The sequence below is a fragment of the Lepisosteus oculatus genome, unplaced genomic scaffold, assembly GCF_040954835.1.
Source record: "Lepisosteus oculatus isolate fLepOcu1 unplaced genomic scaffold, fLepOcu1.hap2 HAP2_SCAFFOLD_82, whole genome shotgun sequence".
Lineage (NCBI taxonomy): Eukaryota > Metazoa > Chordata > Actinopteri > Semionotiformes > Lepisosteidae > Lepisosteus > Lepisosteus oculatus.
In genome coordinates this window covers 207,179-220,037 of record NW_027168383.1, presented here as the reverse complement: position 1 = coordinate 220,037, position 12,859 = coordinate 207,179, and the positions used below count along the sequence as shown (strand labels likewise).

The following is a 12,859-nucleotide window of genomic DNA, read 5'->3' as shown; positions in this document are numbered from 1 at the left end:
GACAATCAAATTGCAAAAACTCATCAAAGCACTCGATAGAGTATTTGAATCCACAAGTAGCTACGAGCAACTTTGTCCTGGCTTGCATGAAAGGTCGGAAAATGTCAAAAAGAAAAAGATGGTGGCTTTTTCATATTCGTTCTTTTATTTTTAGTTCGTTGCTTCTTCTGTCCATTGTCCTCCTGCCTGGCTCTTGACCTGTGACTGTTTGAACGCACACAGTAGACTTTCATGCAGGGGATTTGTCCTGAGCCTCTGTGAAAGACCCACCCACCCCCATAAATAACTGCTCTAGAAACACATGAATGCAAAACTAAACCACAGCTTAAAGAGGAGCTTGTCATGACCACCAGGCAGTTAAGACCAACTCTTAAGCAATCTAAACAGCACCAGCAGCGGGTGATTATTAACAAACGCCCACCTGCACACACTCCACCGTGCGGTACGCAGTGCTATTTTTACCATCTTTACCTGCTTCCCGCTGGTATTGAGTCTACTCCTTGAGAGCTCTACCTGGCGTTTTTTCCATTACCTCGTTTATTCTGGATATTGGACTCCCCTTCTGCCTTTTCGACTTTGGACCTCGCCTCTCACCTCGGACTGTTTGCCACCAGTGTTCTCCCTGGATTACGACTTACCTTACGCCTCTTGACCACGAAACAAAGCAAAGCAGAGCAAAACAAAATGAACAAACGAAAACCCTCACGTCCCGCACTTGCATATAACGCCGTTACGTGCCCAAGCGGTATTGTACGTCATCCTAGCACTGCACCCCGGGGCGTACGGTATATGGGAACTAGCACACACCACGAATCGTCTCGAATCACTCCCTACAGCTGTAAGGCACCTTGAAGCATGCACCCCCAACATTCTTCTTTGCGCATCTGTGAAAGGTAAACTCTTGAGCAAACTCTGAACCAGCTCTAAGGAAACTAATCCGATTAGACGTTACTTTGACTCATCTTTTAAGGGACCCTTGTTAATTGAAGAAATCAATGATTTCGAATGAATTCTGTATGCGTTAAAAGACAGCTATACACAGAAAACATGCAGGACACTGCTCATGATGTTTCCCGAGCCAAAACACAGTGCGTTTTTCCAAACCATCTGACAAAGCCCGCCCACTGAAAACTGCAGCAAATCGTGTAAAGACGTTCAACTTTGTAACTACTGCACGCACAGGAAGCAGAATAAATTCCTCTTTTCAAACTGTCAAAGGTTTGCTTTGCGAACACTGCAGGACATCGCACAATGTCTTTTGAACGGGGACAAACGATTTCTTATGGGGCACAGTAAGTACAGACGTTTAAAAAGCTCCACTCATGCCGACGATGCAGCATGAAGAAGCGCAACCTAACGTTTGCATTCCTAGCAAATTCCTTTTATTTTTTGATAAATAAAGACAGTCTTGTTTAACAAACAACACACACAACATTTTACATTGTCAATTCAATTCAAATCAATGTATTTCTATATAGCGCCTTTCACAACAAGGTTGTCCCAAGGCACTTAACAATGCAAGTTGTTAAGAGCCTTGTGTCTAATATGCCGCCTAGGTTACGTGCTGTCTCTTTGAGGCAAATGTTTAAATCCTCTGAGTTAAGTGCTGAAGTTATAGTAGTCCTATCAGTATTGTTGCCTCCGATCAACAGATCCTCATTTTTCTCAGAGTTGAGTAACAAAAAGTTTTCACACATCCAAGTATTTCCTTCCTTAATGCATTTAACTAAACTGATAATAGACGAGTTGTCGTTTGGTGTAAACAAAATGTTTATTTGAGTGTCATCAGCATATGAATGAAAGTTCATATTATTTTTTCATATTATCCTACCTAGCAGCAGCATGTAGAGAGAGAGAGCAATATTGGTCCCAGCACTGATCTTCTGGTACCCCAAATTGAACTGGTGACATTGATGAAGCAGTACAATTATTAGATATTTGAACATAATGAAAACGATGAGTTAAATGTGAAGTAAACCACTGAAAGACGGTTCCAGATAAGCCAACCTCAAACTCAAGCCTGTGTAACAAAACAGAGAGGTCAACCGTGTCAAAGGCAGCTCTAAGATCTAGAAGCACAAGCACTGTTTCATTCCCCGCATCAGTAGCTAAGAGAATATCATTTACGACTCTTGTTAATGCAGTTTCAGAAACCAGACTGAAATTTCTCAAGTATATTATTTGAATCCAGATACGATTGACGTTGGGCAACAACTATTCTCCCAAGACTTTTAGATTGAAATGGGACCTTTGAGACAGGCCTGTAGTTGTTAAGAACTTGTGGATCCAAATTTGACTTCTTAAGGAGCGGTCTAACAACCGCTACCTTAAATTGATCAGGTACAACGCCTGACGCAAGCGATGCATTCATCATACTAATTATAGGTCCTGCCAGTCCTTCGAGGGAATCTTTGACTAGCTGAGTGGGGATGGGATCTAGCGAACAGGTGGTTGACTTTGTCTTACGTCTGTGTTCATGAGTCCACCATAAGAAGAAATCTGAACAGGAGTGGTGATCATGCGAGGTCACCACGGAGGAAACCACTGCTCTCCCCCCCAAAAAAAGCACCACTGCCCCTCTCAAGTTTGCTAAAGACCACATGGATGTTCCACAGCAACTCCTGGAACAATGTTCTGTGGACAGATGTGACAAAAGTTGAAAGTTAAAGGAGTACATCAACAACAGAGTGGCTGAAACAGAAGAAATTCCGTATTTTGGGATGGCCAAGTAAGAGTCCTGACCCCAATCCCATTGAAGTACTGTGGCGTGATCTGAAGCAGGCCGTTCAGCGCAAGACATCCCAAAAATTTACATGACTGAAACAGTTTTTCATAGAGGAATAGGCCAAAATACCTCCTAACTGCTGCTCAGGTCTGACCAGCCGCTACAGAAAGTAGGGGTTGAGGTTTTTGTCATAAAGGAGGTTCCACTAGCTCCTTAATATAAGGGTTCATATACTTTTTCCATCAATGACCTTGATTGTTTAAACCATTTGGTCAATAAAGAAACAGCAATGTCAAATGTTGGGCGTGTGTTGTTTGTTAAATCAGACTCTCTTTATTAATTATTATGACTTAGATAAAGATAAGATCACATGTTAGGAGCCATTCATGCAGAAATCCACATCATTCCGAAGGGCTGTTTACAAAAGTTTTTCTCCCAACTGTATGTGAGAGAAAAGCAGAGACGCTCACTGAGTAAGGTGGGGTTGCAGCTTTGCAAATCACAAGGACATTTGTATGCTCAAAATGGGACAGGAGCACCCCAGATGGGACTCAAACCCATAATCTCTGGCTTAGGAGGCCAGTGCCTTATCCATTAGGCCACTGGGGCACACTGGGTTGGGTCGATCACGCTGATGAAGAGCCAGTTTTTTTTTTTCCTTTGCTTTTTCAAAGGGATCCCCAAAATTAGGAAAGTTAGGCAGCAGAAGGTTTACTGTGACCTGAGAAGGACCGGAATCCAATCACGGTGGTACACACACACACACGCTCTCACTCATCTGAGCTACACGGCTACCAAGATGATCTCAGGTGCGCCGAGCTGGTACGGAACATATTGAACTGATCGACGGCGAATTGTCTCTCAGACAGGCTTTTCACCTCTGAGCTCCCTGACTGACAGTAATCAGCTAGGTAGTGAAACAGTCAGCTGCTTCTAAGCCTTAAACAGCTGCATCGCGGCGCTTCCACAGAGAGATGATTTGAAAGCCAAACATCGCCCATTGGGAACACCTTACTATCACTAGTTTAAGAGACTCTTAAGGTCTTGCAGAGGTGCCTGTCTAATAGCATGCGCTTTGCAAGCTATAGGTGTTTAGGCTGAGGCAGAATGCCTGTTAACAAAATGTTTTTCTAAAGGGGCCTCGCACTCTTTTCCAAGCAATGGTCACCATCCCCACCGAGTGTCACAATGTAGTCATGTCCTAGGACATCACCTGTTAGTCTCCATTTGTCTGCCACCAACACTTTAGGTTACGGGGTCACAACCGCACATCGGAGACCAGAGGAGCCGTTGGCGTTCTGGCGCCGCAGATTGGGCTGAAGGTGGGGCGCTTGAATCTCGCTGTTGGAGGCCGTCTGAAACTGACCCAAGCCTTTCCCTTGAATTAAATGTAAATAAGAAATGAACCCCAGATGCACATGGAATCAATCACGTGTTTCCTTTGAGCCGTTTCAGAGACTGCTCCAGAGTTTACCTTGCACAGATGCGCAAAGATTAATGATGGGGGTGCACGCTTCCAGGCGTCTTACAACTGTAGGGACTGATTAGAGACAATTCGTAGCTTGTGCTCATTTCCCTCTATTCCCCGTGTTGCAGTGGTAGGATGACGTAAATTCCTGCTTCGACACGTAACGGGATTATAATCAAGTGCAGGAGCTGAGGGCTTTAGTTTTGTTTCGTTTTCCATGGCGTTCGTAAGCGCGCAAATCAAAGGCAATTCCTGCGTCTAACACGAATGTAAATGCTTTTGAAAGTGCAGTGTGGTGCAGCTTGTAAAATCCTTGTCCACATTTTTGGTTTGTTGATGTTTTTTCTGTCTGCCAAAGTTGCATTTTGACATCCGGACTGGGGGACTTTACCATTTGAACGTGAAGCCAGCCTTAAACCCTCTGAGGCGTGTCTGTCTGCCGGCACGAATCTTGTGAAAGGTATTTTTTTTAACGAAGACCAACTTTAAAAAGGTTTCCGCAGCCACCTCGCAGTCCGTGTTTGATTATAGGAGGAATGCGGCGGCGTTGAGCTCGCATTTGTCGTGCTCGAGTGGTTAAGGTGATGGGCTCGAAATGCGTTGAGGCTTTCCCGCGCAGGTTCGAAACCTGCCGACTCCGGTGTCTGCTGCACGTCGCCTTGTGCCTGCGCGGCAGAGGCGAAGTGCCGCTTCTCCTTTCCTGGTACTATAACAACGCGAAATCGTTTGGACCCGCTGCCGTGGAAATCAATTCTTCAGATAACCACGCATCTTGCATTCGCACCTCTGGTGCTCTACTTATGCCTTTGAAAACCTAATGAATAAAGCTGAAAGAACCGACACGATATGTAGGTGCTGGTAAAGCACGCAGTAAAGAACTGTTAACAGCAAGGGTTTCAGTGGGTTAACTGAGGAGAAGGCGTGATCGCTAATTGTTGACTTTTTATTTGGTGTTAGAAACACTCTTACTGTGCATGACGTGCAACAAATGTAGCCACAGAAATTGCATCACGCTTTCATGTATGCTATTGCAGACACCAACGTTGCCTAGATAGAAAACCGAAATAGCCGTGGGTTTGCTTGCTGGTCTGAAGGATCTCTCTTCGAATCTCTATCATTTGTCAATGAAAGTAAAAGGCGCTGCAATCTCATACGTTCAGAATCAAACCCGCAGCTGTTGTTCGACTTTATTTCTTGACTAATTACAACTGAGTGTCGCATGAGCAGTTACGTAAACTTGTCTGGTATATTTGAACACAAATGCCGTTCTTCAATTAAAACTAACAGTACATTGTCAGGGACATTCAGTTCTATACAAACAAGAGACAGACAAGAGAATATTTCTACCGTTCATGTGGACTACGTGTTGACTTACTGATCGGAATAATTGAAAGGTTCGGGCTCATAGCCGATGCAGTGCGTGCTAATTAGAACAGCAACGCTGAGCTCTCAGCACCGTACTGAGCCCAGGTGTTTTTCTAAAGCTGTCAGGTGCAGTTCATTTACATGAAGGAAATCTCTTACTGGGTACGATTACAATGCAGTAAGTAGCACAGACTACTTAGGGAGTAGCCCGATGCGTTTAAAAACGACCCGAGCCAGGCAGGAGTCGAACCTGCAATCTCCTGATCCGTAGTCAGACGCGTTATTCATTGCGCCACTGGCCCTGGTGGGACACTGCAGGACTGTAACCCAGTGAGATCAGCACTGCAACTAGTAAAATATTACCCCCGGTCCATTCTTTTCCAAAAGTGAGAAACACCTTTCTACATCTTGTCTGTTTTAAAACCATATCTCTTTAAACCAAACCAAGAGTTTGTCTTTTGGACTGATATTCTGATTCATTTCGATTTCAAAGAAAAAAAAACATTATCTTCCAAAGCATCATAAAATTGTCCATTCTTCCAGACTCTACTTCTCTCTTGTAGTAGTACAGCAGACCTTTCCAGGTGAGCAGATCACAGAGTCCGAAATATGCTTCCTCCATCAAGCAAAGTACCTGAACATGACTCTGTCTTCATAAAAGCGCCCCTGTAATAAAGAAATTAAATCCGAAATCAAGAGGGCAGTTGCCTACTGAAGTTCAAGAAGTCATCAATTTTAACCTAGCAACACATTAAAGGCTGCATCTATACAAGTACGATTCTAGAAATGCTCACCAGATTACGTTTTAAGAAGGAACTGCGCCTCAGGTTCCGCCGAGATCTTAACTTGGATGGCAGGATTCAGAATCCGGAGTGTGGACTGATGGCGCACGGAGGGTCCACATACTGTGGATCCCTCAGTTTTCTTCCGCGTGTTTAAACCGCCAGCGTGTGACTCCCCTGTCCCCGTGACCTCATTGCGCTGCTCTCTCCTCTGTGCAGCCGAGCCCGATTCACGGTAAAGTGAAAAAAAAAGATGCCCTCAACGTGGGATTTACTCTGGATCGAGGATAGATGTCACCTTTTTATCGTTGAACAGGATGTATGTGATGTGGCGACTAGGTTCAATTTTGTATCCTCTTTAAAAGATTAAGGACTGGGGTGAGCATGATTTACCACCCTTTCAGCTAAGAACCCGACATGAGCACCGTTTAAGCTGCATAGACTCGGTCGTTTAACTCTTCTCCATTAGCATGGTAAAGGTTAAAGAAAAAAAACATTGCTGACTTCTTTTTTTTTGCCAGCCGCTAGCGCTGATTAGCAATGTTTGTATTTCATGTTTTGCAAGTTCCATCCATTTTAAGAAAAACAAGTCGCGTTAAAGACAGGAAATGAATACTTGCATTTAATTAAGTCTAGCTGTAGGCGGTTGTCTGTTAGGACCAGTTCTGTTCGAGAAGACAGAACAAAGAAGGCACCACTGGGATTCGGACTCAGGATCTCCTGTTTAAGAGACAAGCGCTTTAACCAACTAAGCCACGGCGCCCCGGGAGGGTTGTCCTTTTGCAGCCACTTGGACACACCACTCAGACACATCTGCATTCGGTGTGTGCTCCGCCTGCTCGCTGAGCAAGTTGCCACCTTTACATACAATAGCAACATCGACACCAAGAGAAAGGATGACAAATGGCTTTTATCTGGAACTTTTCATGTCCAAGGAGCTCAATGTGCTTTCTGTGTACAACAGGGCCACTGAACTCCACACTGGCCACTGAACCACAGCAGTGGCTTGCTGGCTTGACATCTCCCAAGGAAAATGTTGAAATCGCATGTGGAACAGGAAAATGACCCTCGAGTACGAGGGGAAAAAAAAGAAAAAGATCATCTGGAGCGCGCCAACCCATGTCCGGACAGCCCAGTTTCGCTGACAAGGTGTCTGAGTGGTTGAGGTGATGGACTGCTAATCCATTGTGCTCTGCACGCATGGGTTCGAATCCCATTCTCATCGCTCTCCATGTCTGACACGTGTGCCTGTTCGACGTCGGCCCTCCTGTTGTTTGCTCTGGTGCTAGAGCCGTACATTTTCTAGCGGTGGCTGAACATGGTATAGTAGGCCAACGTCGGTATCGAGCAGTGACAGTAACAGTACTTACTGCGCACCATAAGAAATCGTTTGTCCCTGTTCAAAAGAGATTGTGCGATGTCCTGCGGCGTTTGCAAAGCAAACCTTTGACAGTTTGAAAAGAGGAATTTATTCTGCTTACTGTGCGTGCAGTAGTTACAAAGTTGAACGTCTTTACACGATCTGCTGCAGTTTTCAGTGGGCGGGCTTTGTCAAATGGCTTGAAAAAACGCTCTGTGTTTCGGCTCGGTAAACATCATGAGCAGTGTCCTGCATGTTTTCTGTGTATAGCTGTCTTTTAACGCATACAGAATTCATTCGAAATCATTGATTTCTACAATTAACAAAGGGTCCCTTTTTGAACCTGCGAGAAGCATTCTTTCAATGTAACAGATTTACTCCGGGGAAAGGCAGCATGACATTGAGAGTAGCTCAAGCTTTCAGCACCCGTATCGGACTGCGTGTATGCAGACACCGCTCAGAATCCCCTGTAAGATTCTCCCTCAATTCCGTTTTGCAGTGCTTTAGCTCTTTCAAAAGGCTTCGCTTTGCTAGTCACAATCCAAGGCTCATGACAGCATCTGAAAACATTCACCACTGCATTGGCCAGGAATCGAACCTGGGTCAACTGCTTAGAAGGCAGCTATGCTCACCACTATACCACCAACGCACGCCCGCAGGAAGCCTGCAGGACACCACCAGAGAATGCTTTTTAAAAAATTTTTTTTATTAAACATAGAATTTACAAATACAAATACAACAAGAGGATCAGAGTCATGTACAAGAGAAAAAAAACACAGAAGAAAAAAGCATTTAACTACCAGAGGTAATTAAGTAATTATGTGATCAAATTGTATATTTTACACGTATCATATTTTCCTTGCTTTAATATTTCTCAATTATTTATAAACTTTAGTTTCAACATGCATGCGTTTCCTGTAAAAAATAAAACTCAGCACACAGTTTTTCTTTTAACAACATTTCGAGTACCTCTGGCATTCATGAAAAAGACATACACAAAAGCAAATAACTAACTCTAAGACTGTCTAAACTATTGAGTTTTTCAAAGAACCAGAACTATAACAGTCCTTAACACTTAACTACACCATTCCAAACTAACACTAAAGAAACACTAGTATATACTGGTATAACAAATAAAACCAAACATAATCGTTAACTGAGCAGTCACTGGGAGCAAATCTCCTTCCCGTCCACAAAGGCCCTCGCTCCCACAAAGTAGGCTCTCCTCCCCTCTCTTCTGGCAGCTTCAACCTGGGGCCACAGCTGGTTCCTGGTACTCCTGTCCGCGGCAGACAGGTCCTCTGCAAACCTCAGTTTGTTCCCATTCAAATACTCATTCCCCCTCGCCGCTCGCCACAGCATGTCCCTCGCCGTCCTCTTGGTGAACTGTATTATAATCGATCTGGGGCGCACTTGCTCAGTTCGCTCAGACATGTTCGCTCTCCTGAGCCTGTGAACAAAGTCAATGGCCGATATTACGTCCTCCTGGTCCGGCAGGGTCCTTTTACAGATACCCTTCACTGTTGCAACAAGGTCCTTATCACGTTCCTCTTTAACTCCAAATAATTTTAAATTCCATCGTCGACGGTATCTATCTACATCGTTCACTTTCAATTCAAGTTCTTTAATATGCTTTTCTTGTTCGGTATTTACTTGTTTAAGAACTTTTACTTCACTCTTTAAGTCTTCAACCTCTTTAAACACACAGTCCATGGACTTTTTATGACTTTCGATTGCGACTGTATTAGATCGAATCATTTCCTTCAGCTCACCCATGCTCTGTGCCATCATGTTGAAGATGTTGGTCTGGAGCTCCTCCAGCGTCAGCTCGCCCCTTCCTCTCTTGGCTGCCGGGGTTTTCACAGGTGTGCTGGGCAGGGACTCCGGCTCTTCCTCTGAGTCTCACTTGGGCTGCGAGCGCTCGCGTACGAGCGCATCTCCAGCACTCTTTCCACGTCCCCTCCAGCTGCTTCACTTTTCCCTTTAGTTGCCATCAATTTTCTTGTAGTGCTATACATATACGATTGAGGTATCTTAGATTTCTCCTTCGAAGACCCAGCACTCTCTTTTCTTTTCTCAGTGTTACTCATATTGAAATTCTTAAATCTAAAAAAAATTGTTTTTTTTTCTTTCAGTTATAACTGAAGTTTAAACAACTACTGTTAAGTCCTTATTTTTCAGTAGTCAAAAAAAGCAAAAATTAACATTCAGGTCATGAAAAACTCAAAAAAAACTCCTCAACCACTAAACTTTACCTCCCACCCCTGAGCGCCATCTTGAACGCCCCTACCACCAGAGAATGCTCACGATTTCGGAAGCTGTCTCCGGGACGTGCTAATTCCGCACATCCTGAATAAATCATGATATAGTTAGTTGCTGTAGCTAGACGTTCAAATGAGTTTCATGGCCAGATGGACTGTTTCCTCCAGCGGTATAGTATTGCAGTGAGACAGCACGATGCCTGCAAGACTATGTCACGCTAAACGCCACAGATTTCCGAGGGTTAGGGTTAGGGTTAGGCTCTTATTATGGCGATTGTGGCTGTCTGCTCTGCGAGTCCTCGGTCTCCGGCCGTCTGATTGGCGCTCTTTTCTTTGGGGGGCGGGAAGTGTCCGGCCGCAGGTGATCTTGGGACCTAGCTTTGCATAGCGGCTTCCCAGAGTGCGTCGTTTCCTGCACACTGTGGCCGGGTGTTTTCCGAGTTATCGCACGGATTGGGCACGCCCGCAAGCCGAGAGCCGCAGGCGATGAGCCCGGAGCTGAATGGGCCCCACTGGCTCATTTGTAAGGCCAGGTGCATTGCCAACCACGACCGGAAGGGCAGAGGCTTTGAAGGCGGCCTGGGCTCCTGCAGCTGTGCAGCCACACACTCTGGTTTCTCTTCATCTCGTACAAATCTTTCGCCTTTTACTAAAGATTTCCGTGGAGAGGAGCATGAATTCCATGCAATTTTTGTGCTTCCCTGCCTTCGGGTGGGGCGCAGCTGGGCTGGTCAAAGAGAGCAAACAGAAATATGAAGCATTTCAGCAACGACATGCCATGAGACGATTGATAACGATTTCCATAGGATCCCCGCGGTTGCCTGGCAACCGTCAGCTTTGCGCAGTGGCAGTATCGTAGCCTGTGAGGTTTAGCCGAGGCGCGATTATTGCTAGTTGAAAACTTTTCCCAATACCCCGCTTCCGCTGGTTTGCAATGCAATCGGCGAAAGCAATTTTTGACAGTCTCGTCAGAGAATGAGGAAGGTGTTTAAAGACAGATTTTGTCATGGTAACATCATGGTAGAAAGAAACGAGCTTGTTACGTCTCAACAGAAACGCTCTTTAGCTCTTTCAGCGTTATGCAGAGAACAGCGTCTGTCGAGATCACTTTTGAGTCAGCGCGAAACGCCGTGTGCTGTCAGTTTGGTTTCATATTGCTCGTAGCGGCGCCCGGCTTTTGTCTGTCAAACGTTAGGTTGCGCTTCTTCATGCTGCATCGTCGGCATGAGTGGAGCTTTTTAAACGTCTGTACTTAATGCGCCCCATAAGAAATGGTTTGTCCCCGTTCAAAAGAGATTGTGCGATGTCCTGCAGCATTCGCAAAGCAAACCTTTGACAGTTTGAAAAGACAAATTTATTCTGCTTCCTGTGCGTGCAGTAGTTACAAAGTTGAACGTCTTTACACGTTCTGCTGCAGTTTTCAGTGGGCGGGCTCTGTCAAATGGCTTGGAAAAACGCACTGTTTCGGCTCGGGAAACATCATGAGCAGTGTCCTGCATGTTTTCTGTGTATAGCTGTTGTGGGCATTTCTCTGTTGTTGATTCTTATTTTGTGTGTAACAAAGTGGCATTTTCATGTCCGGACGGGGAGACTTTATCATTCCGACATGAAGCCACCCTTAAGTCCTCTGAGGCGTGTCTGGCTGCAAGGCTTGTATTTTGGAAATGTTTTTTGAAACGGAGAACAACTTTGAAATAGGCTTCCGCCGGGTAAGATTGTAGCAAGAACGCAGTGGGGATGGGGCTTGCTGTAGTCGTGGCCGAGTGGTTAAGGCGATGGACTAGAAATCCTTTGGGGTCTCCCTGCGCAGGTTCGAATCCTGCCGACTACGTTGTCCGCCTCCAGTCGGTGTGTTCCGGTGCAAGCAAAGAAGCGCGAATGAGGAATGGGCCCCTGAGACAGTCATTTGCCTGTTTCACAAATGATCGTATTTTACTAGAGATTCTGTTTGGGATTCAGATGTGCATTCGGACAGCAATCCCTTTCAAGAAATGATACGTTCTGGATGAGGTCAAAGGTGCTGGAACACTGTATTTAGGATGTGTTTGCAGTGATTGTGTGTCTCCTGCTTCAACGCAGTGATATATAGATGTGCTCCTGTAATTTATTGGTACAAGCCCAGGGCAGTAAGCAGTCTGAGGATTTATTTCCAGACGGCATAGAGCAGTGAAGCAGTGAAGTAGTGCAACACACTGGATCATTATATTATTTGAATCTATTCTACTTAAATTATTACATTATACACAACTTGAGTTCATTTTAAAAATTAAAAGGTAATGGAAGGAATGCATATTCATGAGGAAGATTATACAGATATGCATGTGATAATCTTCCTTTTATCATGTAGTGCGTCATTTGGACACTTTGTGGGCTTGAAATACAAAGAAAATCATGTTCTATGGTACAAGATAAATACAAAACTTAAGATTTTATTTTAATTAGATTTGTTTATAAAGCATAAGCAATCATTTCATACATTAATATATGTGAAAATGACATTTTAGCATCATATTACATACAGGTCTCTAGCTTCAACACAGTGATATATATATATGCTCAGTGATTTATTGGTACATGCCCAGGTCAATAATCAGAATGAGGATTTATTTCCAGACGGGCTACAGGTAGTGTTGTGAAATACTTCAACACACTGGATCGCAGATTTAGACCCCCTGCACTCTTACTCCTTAAAAACCAAAGAAATGAAGATATGTAGCAATCACATTGCAACAGGGCTGACAGTGACTTAATGCTTATACTAGTGGACTTCTGGTACCTTTAGGGTACGGTGTTCCCTGAAGGGCTCTCAAACCCCGCATTTCAGATGCCTAGCTGTTTCGCTGATGTGTTGCACCTCAGAATCACTTTTAAACCTTACCTCTGGTATCTTTAATCCCT

General features: G+C 44.5%; 5 non-coding genes across 5 annotated transcripts; 2 read left to right on the top strand and 3 right to left on the bottom strand.

Moving 5' to 3' along the window:
* Nucleotides 1-3,261: 3,261 nt before the first annotated feature.
* Nucleotides 3,262-3,334, bottom strand: trnar-ccu (transfer RNA arginine (anticodon CCU)). The gene has a single exon. It is a non-coding gene; the product is annotated as a tRNA-Arg (tRNA).
* Nucleotides 3,335-5,787: 2,453 nt separating this feature from the next.
* trnar-acg (transfer RNA arginine (anticodon ACG)) lies at nt 5,788-5,860 on the bottom strand. The gene has a single exon. It is a non-coding gene; the product is annotated as a tRNA-Arg (tRNA).
* Nucleotides 5,861-8,277: 2,417 nt separating this feature from the next.
* Nucleotides 8,278-8,349, bottom strand: trnar-ucu (transfer RNA arginine (anticodon UCU)). The gene has a single exon. It is a non-coding gene; the product is annotated as a tRNA-Arg (tRNA).
* A 2,217-nt stretch (nt 8,350-10,566) lies between these two features.
* Nucleotides 10,567-10,679, top strand: LOC138235556 (U5 spliceosomal RNA). The gene has a single exon (XR_011188234.1). It is a non-coding gene; the product is annotated as a U5 spliceosomal RNA (small nuclear RNA).
* A 115-nt stretch (nt 10,680-10,794) lies between these two features.
* On the top strand, nt 10,795-10,936 carry LOC138235597 (U4 spliceosomal RNA). The gene has a single exon (XR_011188274.1). It is a non-coding gene; the product is annotated as a U4 spliceosomal RNA (small nuclear RNA).
* Nucleotides 10,937-12,859: the final 1,923 nt, after the last annotated feature.